Below are 13574 nucleotides of genomic sequence, written 5' to 3'. Positions count from 1 at the left end.
TGTCACAGGAGAGGCTACATGAGTAGCTACAACATCAGACTAACCATGGCTTGCAATGGGATGTTTCTTTTCTCACTTCTGAGAGGAGAGAGGCTGTTTTGGGTTTGAGAAAACTGTAGCAACAAGACTGCAGGAATAAGATGCTCTCTTAGGTGTGTGTATGTCTGTATGGTGGCTTGATCCCACTTCACATACCCTCCCCAGTAATGTATGAGAAGTGTAATTTTTTTCTCTGATATGAAAAAAGGATGAATTTGGAAATCTTAGCACTTTTTTTTTTTTCAATTTCTTTTAGTCGGCCTTAGTTTATTAAGCTAGCATTTTTATACCAAATATGGAGTTCTGAAGTTGACTAGGGATGTCCCTAAGATCACCACTGCCATTATAAAGCCAGGAATCCAAAAAGAGGATAAATCCCTTTTGTATGACTCTGTAAGCAGCTCTACTTGCTGGTTAGATTTACATATCAAATGCATTTCAATCTTTTTTTTCTTCTGAGCACTTCTGAACTAAGCCTATTCTTCAGGGCATTTGTTCAATTATGCCACTTAGGAGCTTGTGGATAGTTCCTGGGCCATAGTAATGTGTGACCAGTTATCAAGCTTTGTATTAAAGTCCTATGTGCCTTTTTTCAGTAACAGTGTTGCTTTTTTCCCATCCCCTTACCCAGTTTCCTGTTGCCTATTTCTTCCTTGTGTTTTTGTCCTTGTGCAAGTACAACTTGTCGTAGTATTTGCTGAAATGTAGGAGAAAAATTTCTGGATTTCACTCGAGCCCTGAAGGTAATGAATAGGCCTTGAAACAGGAAATTCCCATTGCAACTCCAGAGCTGAGAGAGTAGTGGGAGGAAGTGGGTGCATGGCTGGGGTAATTGATGGAGAAAGTGGAAATGCTCTTGTCCTCATACTGTGAGAAAGAGTAATACCCAGCCCTGTGCTGGAGCACACCTGGGATCACTGGGTCAGGATCAGACAGCAGGGCTGGTGTACCGTCTTTCTCCCTCTTGCACTGTCTCCACAGTCCTGCTGTACCACTACTGAAACACTTGGTCACAGAATTTATCCCATTTGTGAATTTAACATACATGCTTTTTGCAGAAAAGAAAGATATTTGGTGGAGAGTGTCTTAGGAAAATCTATTTACTCATGAAAACTTGTTTCACTAAGATTTGAGGAAAGAGAGGAAAAGAGGACACTTTGCATGCGCAAACACCAGTTTGTACCTCATACACACACACACACAGATGTGTACATGTTCATATGCACATACCAAATGTGATCATTTCCAACAACTATTCACAAGACAATAGTTTCAAAACCACAGTGTCAAACTGGAAGCCTGTGTGTGTTGCTATGGATATAAGGGTTTGCCTAGAAAAGCAAGTCAAGTTTGCCCAAAAAATTACTGATGTAGGGTTGAGAACTTGATTTTCTGAAGTGATCTTCTTCTGAAAATGTGCCTCTTCAAAACCATTAAGCCTTGACTATCAAAAACATGAAGCAACTTTCTACATCTTATTCATGGCTGGGCTTCGCAAACAAAGATTTGAGAACATCTTATTACTGGTATTACTATTAGTAGTAAAAACAGGAAACATGAAAGAATATGCGAGCGGTACGGCATTGTGAACAGATATTAAATGGAATTGTTCAATAAAGAATGTTTATTAATATTACTTTAAAGTATTAGATTGATTCAGGAAGTCACTTAACGTTAAGAATGTAATTAAGTGTATGTTTAAATTATTCTCTGAACTGATTCAGTAACAAAGGATCTGGATTAGAACTAAAAGTAAACACCAAGGATGTCTTCAGGCTTTGGTAAGTTGAATATAGTGGAATTACTTTTACTTTGGTGAAAGGAACAATAAAAGAAAACATAAAATTAAGTTTTTTGGAAGCTTTTTTCTTTTCTTCTTCTGTAAATGTGGTATTTTAAAGTTTCTCACTTCCCTAAATCCCTTTGTTTTAGTAGATGTGTTATAAATATATATATATGTATATATATGTATAGATGAACTATATGCACATGATGTCCAAATGTAACACATCGGAATAAATAAGTATGTAGCCTGAAGATATAATGTTATAGCTTCAAGAGGCAGGCCCTGACAGGAAAATTTGATGATACAATAGTACTTCCCAACAGCATGATTGACCAAGTTTTCCAAGTCTCCCCCTTCTGAACCACTTTTAGCCTCACTAATAACAAAAAAGGGAAAAATCACAGGCTAAGCAGTTTATAACAATGCTAAAGTGAACTGGGAGAGTTCTTCACCGTGAATTTCCAGATTTTCTCACTATGCCCATCTAGTCCCCAAAGCCCTCCTTAGCAGTTTGTTAACAGCTCTGACCCCTACAGAGCTCTTAAGATCCATCTCTGTCCATACAAAATTTAGATAATTCGTGGTTTGAACAGTTGTCCATACGTTAGACTATCCCAATTAAGTAGTCCCTACTGCCCCTACTTTGCTATAAAAACAGTTGTATCATATAAGTAATAGAGAGCAGCAGAGAGAATCATATGAATATGTAATGTTTCTAATGTTGCTCATCTGTGTTGCCAGTGCTTGACCTGCAAAAATACTTAGTCATTTTGAACGAGACAACTTCTCTAATAACCGGTATTGTGGTGGTCACAGCTTTCTTATGATGGAAACTGAGAAACTTCAACTGGAACTTAAATAAGCTGTACTGGTGCTTCTCAAACCCTGACAATGGGGACACAACCTACCAAAGGGCTGTATGATGTGTATATATATATGCTTATCTGTTCCTGGCAGGGTAGGTGCATCTCGAGAGCTTTAGATAGGTAGTCACTGAAGCCTAGACTGAGTACTAGCACTGAAAGGTGGGCTTACCAGCAAGTGACTCTCCCTGGAGTTCACACCAGCAAGTGACTCTCCCTGGAGTTCTCCATGGTGAAAACCCGCCATCAGACGGAAGATTGTGAATGTTGTTGAATTTAGATACTAGTTGTCTGGCTGAATTGCTGAGAGTGTCTGAGGCTGCTGGCATGGTTCTGCAGACCCTGCTGTGCCCTGCTGTCTTCACTAGCCCTCCACGGAGCTGTCTGGAGGAAGGGTAGTCAAGCCTATTGAATCATATTTGAAGGAAAAAAATGAAAGAAAATTGGGTAAATAAACTCTTAAAATTACTTTTGCCAGTAGCTGGGCACCCCTAAGGTGGTATACTGAAATAATAAATTAAGATATCCTGTCTACAAATCTGTGATTTCTTTAGAGATGCAGATTTTTTTTCCATAAGCAACGATGCTTTCCAAACACCTTTTAAATAATTTGCAATCAGAAACCAGAATATAGAAGATTTTTAAGTACAGAGTGTCATATCAGCTTTCTGTATTCATCTTGATAAATTCTTAAGTTCTTACTGTGCATTTTCCAGGGTTTTGTTTTTCTGAATCTGCTTGTTTGGGAGAGCTCAGGCAATTTTTGACCCTGTTAACATACCTATTTTGCTATGTTTTTTTCTCACTGTTAAGTAAACTGAAAAAGCAGGGAATTCAGTTCTGCTAAATTTGGTCTCCAAAACCTCTCCACCTCTCCTTAGTTTTTTCCTCTAGAACATTCAGAAAGCACGATCTGTTAGTGTGATGTCTGCTAATTCCTCCCTACCCATATAATCACTTTCTAAAAGCATCAGCTCTCAGAAAGGACAGAAGGGCATGGCAACTCTGTGTGTAACCTGGGCATTCCAGCTCCAATCCATACCCCCTAGGGGTAGAATGTTCATTTCACCCAGCTTTACTGCTAGCGCTGAGCAGCACTGATGGTTAAAACCTCGCCTTGTCCTTCTCAGACAGAAGAGAGGTTGCTAGTATGACTAGGTTGCTAGGTTTCTAAAATTAAGGGAAATGTAGGAATCATGTGCTACAGGATGCAAACCCCGAAACATGACAGGGAAATGCAGAGTTTTGAATGAGGAAACATGGAACACTTGTGTGTGTTATATTGAATTGTATTGCATTAGGTAAGGAGTCTATATGTGACACAATAATTTAGTGTTTCTGTGTAAGTCTAGCAGATTCAAAGCCAACTTTCTAGTGCCTATTTTGCAGGAATTTTTCAGGAGCATTTCGAAAGATCAGCCATCTTTCTCTTTCACTGACAGGGCTTTTCTAATTTAGCTCTGACATTTGTAATTGCTTCAAATGAGTTGTTTTTACCTTTTTCTGCCTGTACTTAGCTACTGCTTGCCTTTATTGGTCTTTCTAAATTCCAGATCTGGGCACATATAATAAGAAGGAAAGATTTGTCCTCCTGTTCCTTATCAGACTCATATTCCTTCCTTCAAGTTAGGCTTTGGGCTGGAACTGCAGTCCCAGTCCTCCAGGTTTATCCCAAATCAGTGTCTCCTCTGCCCTTCATCCTACGTCATGTGGCTCAAGGAAGAAATATCCTGCAGTCAAGAATCCAACAAACACAACTTCTGCTGACAAGTTTTCACCAGAAAAAGGTTCTTCAAAGGCATCCCTTAATCACTTGGGACCTGTTTGTAGTTCTTGCTTGCTGGACAAAATTGTTCTTACTTTCTGAGAGGGTGAGTGCTTGAATAAATTGAACAAAACCATGTGCATGTGGAGACATAAAAATCTATTGATTTTTGTGTTTGCCCACAAAATGTTAAAGAAATTTGTTTGTACAACTGTCTTAAGCTGAACACAAAAAGATGAACACAGGCAACATAAGAAAACGCATTATAAATTAAAAATAAAGTACTTTTCACCGTTCTATTGTACTTTGAACTATTTGTCTCATTTCTGTGCTTCTCCATATTGCTCTATAAACTTCTGAGGTTGCAGAATTATTTCTCTTCACGTAAGTTTGAATAGAAATTCATTCTTCATTTTTACTCAGAATCAGTGGCAGTCTTCCTAATAAATGCTCAGCTCAGTATTCCCCAAATTTTCCAGGCAGTTTCACAGTTTCCATGCAGGTGAGCTTGGGTAATCTTTGTTCCTTCACATCCACACGTGAACCACAGAATAGCCTTCATCTTGCAGGCTCATGTGTTGTATCTGCAAAGGTGGCAGTGTTTTTCTGTAGTTTAAGATGGTAAAAACAGTCAGGTGTTTTCATTTCTAACTTCTTGTTTTCGTGTATTTAGGATTCCTTAAGATTTTGCATCCTTAGATGACTTTTCTCTGATGTGTTCTTTGTCTCCAAAATTGAGAGAAAATAAAAAAAAGAAAGAAGTTTATGTATTGCTGAAATTTATAACATGACGTAACATGTCTTTATGGACTGCTAATTCTTTGAAAATGGATTAACGTTAATATAGTTGGTATCTGGGGTGCATTGATTTATCCATATTTTTAATCTCTATATGCCTGTATGCAAATCACCACGCAGACAAAAACAATATATCTGTGTTCCGAATCATAAACATCCAGGACCTGTGTTCCTTTGATTGCTTGCAGTTAGTATAACATAAACCTTGCTAAATGTTCTTCTGTCAATCTACAAAACCTGTAAACAACTCATCTTTGCATTTTCCTTATATCTTTGCTTAAAATCAGAAAAATGAAAAAAAAGAAAAAGCTTTTGAATTCTTTGATTTAGAGAATTTATTTCCAGTAATTTTAGAACAACCATAACATACCTGGATTTTCTGTTCCTATAAGCTTACAATATTATTGACATATTAAAATGTATCTTATTATGCAAGTTTCACATAGTGACAGAAGGAACACTTCAAAGAAGAACAGAGGTTGTTCATATAGCAGTGCACTTAGAATTTTTTAATAATATGTGTAATAAAAAATTGCTGACTCATTGAAACCAAGCAGTGAAATTGTACATTTTGTTAATTTACCCAGTTCAAAAATTCACCTTGAATTAATGGATTAAAACACCTTGTTGTGAACATTTTCTTTTATTTGAAAATACTTCTCTTCCTTCCTTCTCTCAGTTTCTTCCTATTTCTCTTTGTTTCTCCTTTTTTTTTCCGTCTCTTCCTCTTTCTCTTTTGTTCTCGTTCTTTCTCTAGTTCCCTTTCAAAACATACTCTTATTTTAAAATTTTCATAGATTTTGAGCTCCTAAATACATAAGAAATATTTTTCTTGATCCAGGCTGAGACCTATTCTATTTTTTTTTATTTTTTTTTTTTAGATTTCAGCAGAAAACAGTCAGAATACTCTTCCTAGTAAGTGAATTCAGTTACTCACTCTTCAAATGATTTTTTCTTGTCCTCCACCAGTTTATGAGAAGGCTATCTATTAATTTAATTCCCTTTATGCTTAGGTTAGGGAGTTGCATTTTTTTTCAAGGTAACATTAGTGCTAGCATCCTAGTAGTACAATGACTTCTTTGCCTATCCTAGCATTGTTTGTCCTCTGATATTTGCCAAAAGCTGTCATACTTCCCCTCTGACTTCACTTTGCTGAGCTGACAAATCAAGTTCTTGTGATCAGTTCATGACTGGAGATTCTTCATCCTCTTTGCTATCTTAGTAGCCTTTTGTTTGACCACGATTAATGGGGCGACATAATCCCAATGAAAGCTTGCCTACATCTAGGGTTATAGCATAAAATAATTTCCTCTAATAGTATCCCACTAGCTTTTTTTTTTCCATGTGTATATCACACATGTGGCATACAGATATTATGCAACAAAATAATACCCCAAGTCCTCTTCCTCCCTCTGTTTCCAGACACTTGTAGTCCTAACTTACAACATGAAACAGTTTCATTTATTCCAGACCATGATGTTCCATGTTCTCAAGCGACATTTGTTTTGTTTCTATTATTCCCATTCAGTAAAGTGATTGTGTTCTTTCTCACACAGTATTCCAGAAGCCCTACATTTTTCATAGATACAGAAAAGTGTTTCTGGGCCGACTCTGCTATTATTATGTATTATTTCTCTTTATGCAGGATTAATGCTCTGTTTTTATTGTGTGTATATTATTAGGAAGTACTTGGATGCACTTAATTGACTGCACTAATAATGTAGTGTGAACACTGACCTTGGTCAGGCCATTGCTGTGTTAGTAGTATGAACCTTCAGTTCAAAGGGATTCAACAGTCCCAGAGTGTTTGTCCTGTCCTGGCAGTTAGCGGGGCTCGTATTCCAGTAAGTAGCTATGGATCTGAAGCACGGCTGGGGACTGCAGTATGTGCTGCAGCGCCATCTTAAATCAACACTTCATTTAGGGAAGGATGGAATTCCTTTTGAAATGTGTATTGCATCCTATGTGCTTCAAATCTTGACCATGTATGTTTAAACCTGGCTCTTGATCTAAGAGTGCAACATCTTGCTAAACAGTCAAGCTTACTAAAATTAAGTTTGTGAACATATAAGTGCAGAAGATCTATCTGAACAGGCACATATATTGTTTTGATTTTACACTTACCAAGATAAAATTAACACTTCTTTCTTTTTACCTGAGAGGTTTCTACGTATTTCTTAAATACTCATGACCTGAAACCTATCGCTGATGTCACCGGTCTGACTAATGTGGGGAATCTGACATTTTAATTGTTTGAAATTGAGCGAAAGAAATGAAAAGAAGAAAAACCCATGGATTTTTCTGTTTTCTTTTGGGATTTTGGCGCTCTTTTCAAGGAAATGATTTATTCTGATTGGCCCTTAGAATCCTCTACAGAGGAGAGATGAGGAAGTATAAATCTTTAAAATAGGTCAACATCTCACTAATTATTGCTTTAATTAGTGACAGCCACATAATAATTTTTATTCCTCTGTTCAATTTAATAGTAGTCAGACATATTTGAATTTTTCTAATTTGAAAGAAGTTGTGCCCTTGATTTTCAAAGGACTTCACCCAGTCTGGCAGATTACTTGGAAGTGTTGATGGTAAAAATTTAAAGACTGTACCTTTAGTTTTCCTTTCACAGCTGCTCTTTTCATTTTATCCACAAATATTAGTAGGCTGAGCATGCATTACCTGAAGAAATGACAAATAGCAAAAAGTTCTTAATTAGGTTTGAAAAACAACAGCGTGAATGTAAGAGATTTTTACAGATTTTGTACATTCATTAAAAAATGTTCTCTCAGTTGATTGTCTCATACACTAGACGTATAACAGTAAATCAAATAATATATGGTTTAAATGGTGCAAAAATACTTTCAACACCTCTACTAGATCTAGTTTGTGAGATAGGAATAGTGTATGGAATAAGTTTTGGGTTCAGAAAAAACTGAACAGTTGTTTTATACAGGTTGCGCCAAATGACATCACAGTACTGGGTCATAACCCTCTGAAGTTGGAAAGACCTATGTATGTTCCATGTTCCAAGTACTGTAATAATACTTCAAATAATTATGTTATTCTCTGTTAAAATTTCTAAGAAAATAATACTATTGCCTTGCTTATTAACTTCTTTACCAGCTGCATTCGTTAAGATCAGTTCAAATATACACTAGCTAGTTGCTGTAAACAGAGTATTTCATCTTCATTTTCTTGTACAAAAAACTTATACAAAACTTATTAGCGATGGAGTTAACAACCTTAGATTACATTTTAAGTACTACTGTAGAAGTATTGAGTGTGTATTTTAGTTAATAGTGTTTAACATGCAAACTGTACTTCACCACCTAATAAACAGAATTACTTTAATATGACAAATTATAAAGCAATCTTAGTATAAACAGTACACCACGTTAATTTAACAGGTTCCACCTGTTAATTAATTTGTCCTTGATTTAAAATTTAAAATGTTTTATACCAACAGCATATTTAAAATTTGGTATTTCTTCCCTGTTTTCTGATTGTGGGACTTCTTTAGTCAGGTTTTTATAAGACTACATCTGACACACAAATATTTAGTATAGAGTAGTGTGGTACTCTTAATATCCACCATGCTATTAAAGCAACTCCTGATTAAGTAAAAATTAATTTATATTAAACTGCAAATTACTATCTCTATTATCTCACTCCTCTCACTCCTCAGTATTGTGGTAATTTATCAGTACCAGAGGAGCTAAGTAATACAAAAGAAATGTGAGGAATTTTGTGCAGAGTGTGAAAATTAATCTCATTACATACCTTGCTGGCTGGCTCATCCACTTTCCTGCCCTGTGGCAGTCATCGCCGCGCACCAGGCCTTGAAGCACCAGACACATTGCTTCTCCTCTGCTTCTCTCAGTGTGAAGATCCTGCTGCTTGAACAGCTCTTCAGGGTGGAGACAGTGGAACAGTGCTTGTTCTGCTGGAAGGCTTGCTTTGCTTATTGCCTGACTTACCTGTGCTCTACACCTTTCTTAGCCACCACCTTGAGTACAGGATAAGTGAAACAAAATGAAATGTTGGCGTTTAATCATCCCAATTCAAAAACTAAATTTTAACTTTTTGAAAATGACTGGCCTGTGTCTGTAAATTGGACAATACCTTGAGTCTGTCTCTTGCTATAGTAGGACCATTTGCCCTTGAGTGAAGCTGATGCCCCAGACTGCCTCAACAGCTGCAGTAAGCAGGTAGTAGCTCATTTCCCTTCATATTTTCGTGTCACAGATGATACTCTACAGATCTGGATCTACACGAGACAGATAGCCTCGATTCCCACTGGGAAGGCATGAAAAGATCACTTCTCACGCTCTATGTTGCAAAACATTTTAGAATGACATTTGTAAGCTATTTTTGATTCGGAACATTGCTTCTAAACGGTTCGTACTTGGAAGTTTCTCGTGTTCTGCCGCGCCGGGCTTGAGCGAGACTTGAGCGGGACTTGGCGCTGAGCTGGGCGATGCGCTGTGCGCGGCCGCCAGGGGTCGGGGCAGTGCCGGCGGAGGGGGCGCATCTTCCCGCATCCCGCCCGGCCCTGCCGGGGCAGCGCCCGGGGGCGTCCTGCGGCCGTCCCGGGACCAAGCTCTGCCCCTCTGGCTCCGGGTAGGCGTCGCTTAAGGAGGGAAAAAGGAAAAACAATTTAAAAAAAAAAAAAAGGAGAGGGAGCAGTGGGAGAGCGTGGGTGTGTTCTTCTAATTCAAGGAGAGGCTGGCAGGCAGTGCTCCCTGCTCCTCTCTGTGAGGAGCCTTGGAAATCAGACTACCCCCAAGAAAAATTGCTGAGAGCAGGGTTTTTGTTCTGTTCTTGGAGTAAGAAGGTAAGTGGTGAATATTAAGTGCAGGTTACTTTCAGATGCCACCGCCATAGCCTCAACCTACGGCAGCGATGTGACATCGGAAGGGGAAACACATGGCTCTAGATGGCATAGTTCATCAACTGGGTCTTCAGACCTTCCTTTCATCCGTTTTTTATGTGCTCCATCATCATTGTCACCACCATTATTATTGCTACTGTAGTTTAGAAGGGAGGAAGGCTCCCTGTTTCTGAAAGCTTTCCGAGAGAACCTCCATCTATTCCAAAGTTCCACTTCTTTCCAAGCAGTAAGAAATATTTTTAAAATTACATTGAGAGATTGGCAGTAGCAGGTTCACTTACATATTTATGTTTCTTTTGCTGTGAAAGTATAGAAGGTTTATAACAAATCTTTAGCGTTGATTTCCAAGAAAACAAGAAGGAATGAAATGTGGTGGAGATAATGCCTTAGTGCAGGGGTAGTCAGTTCACGTTTGTAATCCTGCAAAGAGTTTAGCTGAGTCCTTCAGGTTGCTCAGGACACAACACATTTAAAAGACTTCTCTGTTCTCTACCTGTATGAGGGTTAATCTCGGCTGTGCATCATCCTGGCCCACACATGAGCAGGCGAAGATGGACTTTCCTCTGTTTACTGCACGGTTGTCCTAAGATCTTGCGAAGTGCTGGGTCTTACAAAGAACACATAAACAAGAAGAAATGATAAACAGAAATTACGGCAATCTGAGGGTACATAGAAAATGTGCAAATGTGCATATGTATGTGTGGGTAGATGTGTATATATGAAGAGGCATCTCAAAAACAAGAAATGAGAGAAGCTATGTGGCACAGCAGGAGCAGGCAGTGCACTGAGAAAAACTCATCCTGAGAAAGGATGGAGTAGCCCATGTACTTCATCTGTCTACTGGACAGCATAAGGATGATTACAAGCAAATGAAGAGGCTGAGGAAAAAGCAAGATTTCTCCTCTTCTATCCCTTTGCAGAGAAGGGTGATCAGTCCAATTTGCAATCCAGTTTTTGGTAAAAAACCCACTGCAGTCAGTGCTGTCTCCTGAGCGCAATAGGAAAGACGACAAAGATCTACGACCTTCAGGCAGATGGTGTTGTTATAATTTATAGTTCTTGTAGTTATTGCTGTTTCTTAGTTGTTTTGCCTTATTTAGTGTTTGAGAACATCCCCTGCCCTGGCTGGCTGTGGCTGCCGTTTGATAGACGGCAGAGTAGAATTAGGCCGCGGCAGATGGTCGCGAAGGGAGCCGGGACGGGAGCGCGACAGAGCCCCCGCAGGACTTGCTTCCAACCTGGCTGTTTCAGAGCGGCGGTTGGAAGGACTCGACGGGAGGGATGCGCCGGGGGACCCGCTCGGGGACTCCGCCGGGGCAGCGGCTGTGCACCGCGCAGGTCAAGCGGCTCTCCTGCTCTACCCTCAGGGATGCTAGTTTTTTTTCCACCGGGGACGCTCCCATCACGAGGGCCACCCGGTGCCACCGGGACGTCTCTGCGCGACCGGGAGCAGGTGGCCTGGCCGCCCGCGTCGGGAGTTCGATGACGCTGCCAGCACCAGGGACAGCGCCGGCCGCGGTCCTGGCCCCCACCTGGCCCCCTCGCGGTCCCTCCGCTCCTTTGTTCCGAGGCCCCGCGGAACAAAGACTTCCGCCGCCGACGGCGCGGAGACCCCGGCCTCTCCCGTCCCAGCCCCCGCCCCCTCCCCACACCCGTCGGCTTGGCCCCGCCACCGCCGTCGTCTCCACCGGAGCCGCCTCTCCGGTGCCCCTGGCCGCACACGCCCCGGCCCCCGCTCACGCCGCGCTACCACCGCCGCCCCGCCGCCCTCCCCCGCGCGTAACCTGCCCCACACACACTACCCCGCCGCCGCCGCCTCCCCCCGCTCCGCGCTGGCAAGCCGCCGTCTTGCTCCTCGCCCTGCCGCCCAGACCCGCGCAAAAAGCCCGCACGCCGCTCCACTGCCCGCCGGCACCGCTCTGAGCCGAAATCCCCACACCGTCCCCCTACGCTGCTCTCCTCCGCTCCCCCTCGCAACCGCCGCACACTCTTCTTCTCGCGTCCCGGCTACCTCTCCGCACACGGCTCTGCTGCAGTGTCCCCGCCGCACCTCCAGCATCTCCCGCACCCGTCCACCAGCGACGCACATGGCTCTGCCGGCCCGCGGCACAGACGATGCTCTGCTGCCTCCCGCGCACCGCGCCACCGCCCCAGGGCCCGCGTTCCTCGGCTTCCAGAGGAGTCCCGCAAGAGGAGGAACCACTACCGAGCGGGCACCCCTAGCTACCGGCTGGGCGATGCGCAAAGAACAATCCTCGCGATGATAATATTAGAAAATGTATTTATTTCCCATTAATCGACTTTACATGGTTCAGCCCAAGAAAGCAAGAGGTCGAGTCACCACCACCTTGAAAAACCACCACGGCTACCCCAACGCTCCAGTAGTCCCCCACGGCCCCGTTACCTGCTGATGACAGCTGCCCTCGCGGGCGCCCGTCCCGTGGCAGTGACATCTCTCCACCGGGCTGCGCCGATCAGTACACCAGTCCTACTTAGTCTCGGTTTCCACAGGTGAGTACAGGTTGTCGAGTTCTTTATTGCTTTATCTCTCCTTTTTTTTTTTTTTTAATTTTCAGTTTTCTATTACTTTTATTATTAACGTTTTTGTTATGGTGTGTTCTAGCGAGATCTTTCATGCTGCTTTGAGGATCCGCTCTTGGCATTCACCGCGTGCCTTAATTGTATGACATTAAATCAAGGTCCGCTGTGAACACGGAGAGTCAGAGCCTTAGAGCGCTCTCTCTCTCTCTCTCTCTCTCTCTCTCTCTCTGGAAGCAGAACAGCAACTGATCCCCGAAAAAAACCCCGGTGATTTCCCTCTGCCCTAGTCCCATCCTGGCCTGGGCTGCATATAACTCATGCTCGAATTTTCTGACTAGCCGGTCTGTTGTTTGCAATGCTCAGGAATCTGTTAAATATGTATTTAATGGATTAAAAAAAAAAAAAAGGGAGAGAAATTAAACGTGTGCCTATTAGACACTTCCAGGCGATTGCTTTAATTTCACCAGCGTCTTCGCATGATTTTAAATACAGGAGCTGGCTCTCCCCGACTCGACGTCTGTGATTTGGCATCCCGGGCTCAGGGGGATGATCGTTCTTTCCGGCTGCCTCGGTCCGCCTGGTCCTGCGGTTTCCCTGGAGCACGGGCGGGAGGAGCCCTCATCCCCAGAGCATCCCCGCTCCTCTCGGCCGGGGGAAGGAGGGGGGAGAGGGAGGTCTTTCGGCGATGAAAAATGAAAGGGCAGGACGTGTCATCTTTCTTTGTAAAGCGGAAAAAAATTTAACTCACTCGCACCTGCCCCTTTCCCGGGAGGGCCTGGGCAGCCCATCTGGCCTGCCTACACTGAACTGGCGAGTGAGGAAATGAGGGGTGAAGTCATTACAATAGTTTTAAAAAAATAAAATCAGCCTAAGCTTTTTTATTATTATTACGCT

General features: G+C 42.0%; 1 long non-coding RNA gene across 2 annotated transcripts; it reads right to left on the bottom strand.

Annotated features, from left to right (window-relative positions):
- Window positions 1-3411: 3411 nt before the first annotated feature.
- On the bottom strand, window positions 3412-9894 carry LOC113944928. 2 transcript variants are annotated; one of them, XR_003526895.1, is made up of 3 exons: window positions 9029-9894; window positions 7858-7927; window positions 3412-5179 (listed from the first exon to the last, which is right to left on the bottom strand). It is a non-coding gene; the product is annotated as an uncharacterized LOC113944928 (long non-coding RNA). The 2 variants fall into 2 exon arrangements; XR_003526894.1 differs by having other exon boundaries at window positions 4206-7927.
- Between the last annotated feature and the right edge of the window lie 3680 nt (window positions 9895-13574).

Source organism: Corapipo altera, unplaced genomic scaffold, assembly GCF_003945725.1.
Source record: "Corapipo altera isolate COAL_440 unplaced genomic scaffold, ASM394572v1 49, whole genome shotgun sequence".
NCBI classification, from domain to species: Eukaryota; Metazoa; Chordata; class Aves; order Passeriformes; family Pipridae; genus Corapipo; species Corapipo altera.
Note: the sequence above shows the minus strand (reverse complement) of the source record. Positions and strands in the feature narration are given on the sequence as shown.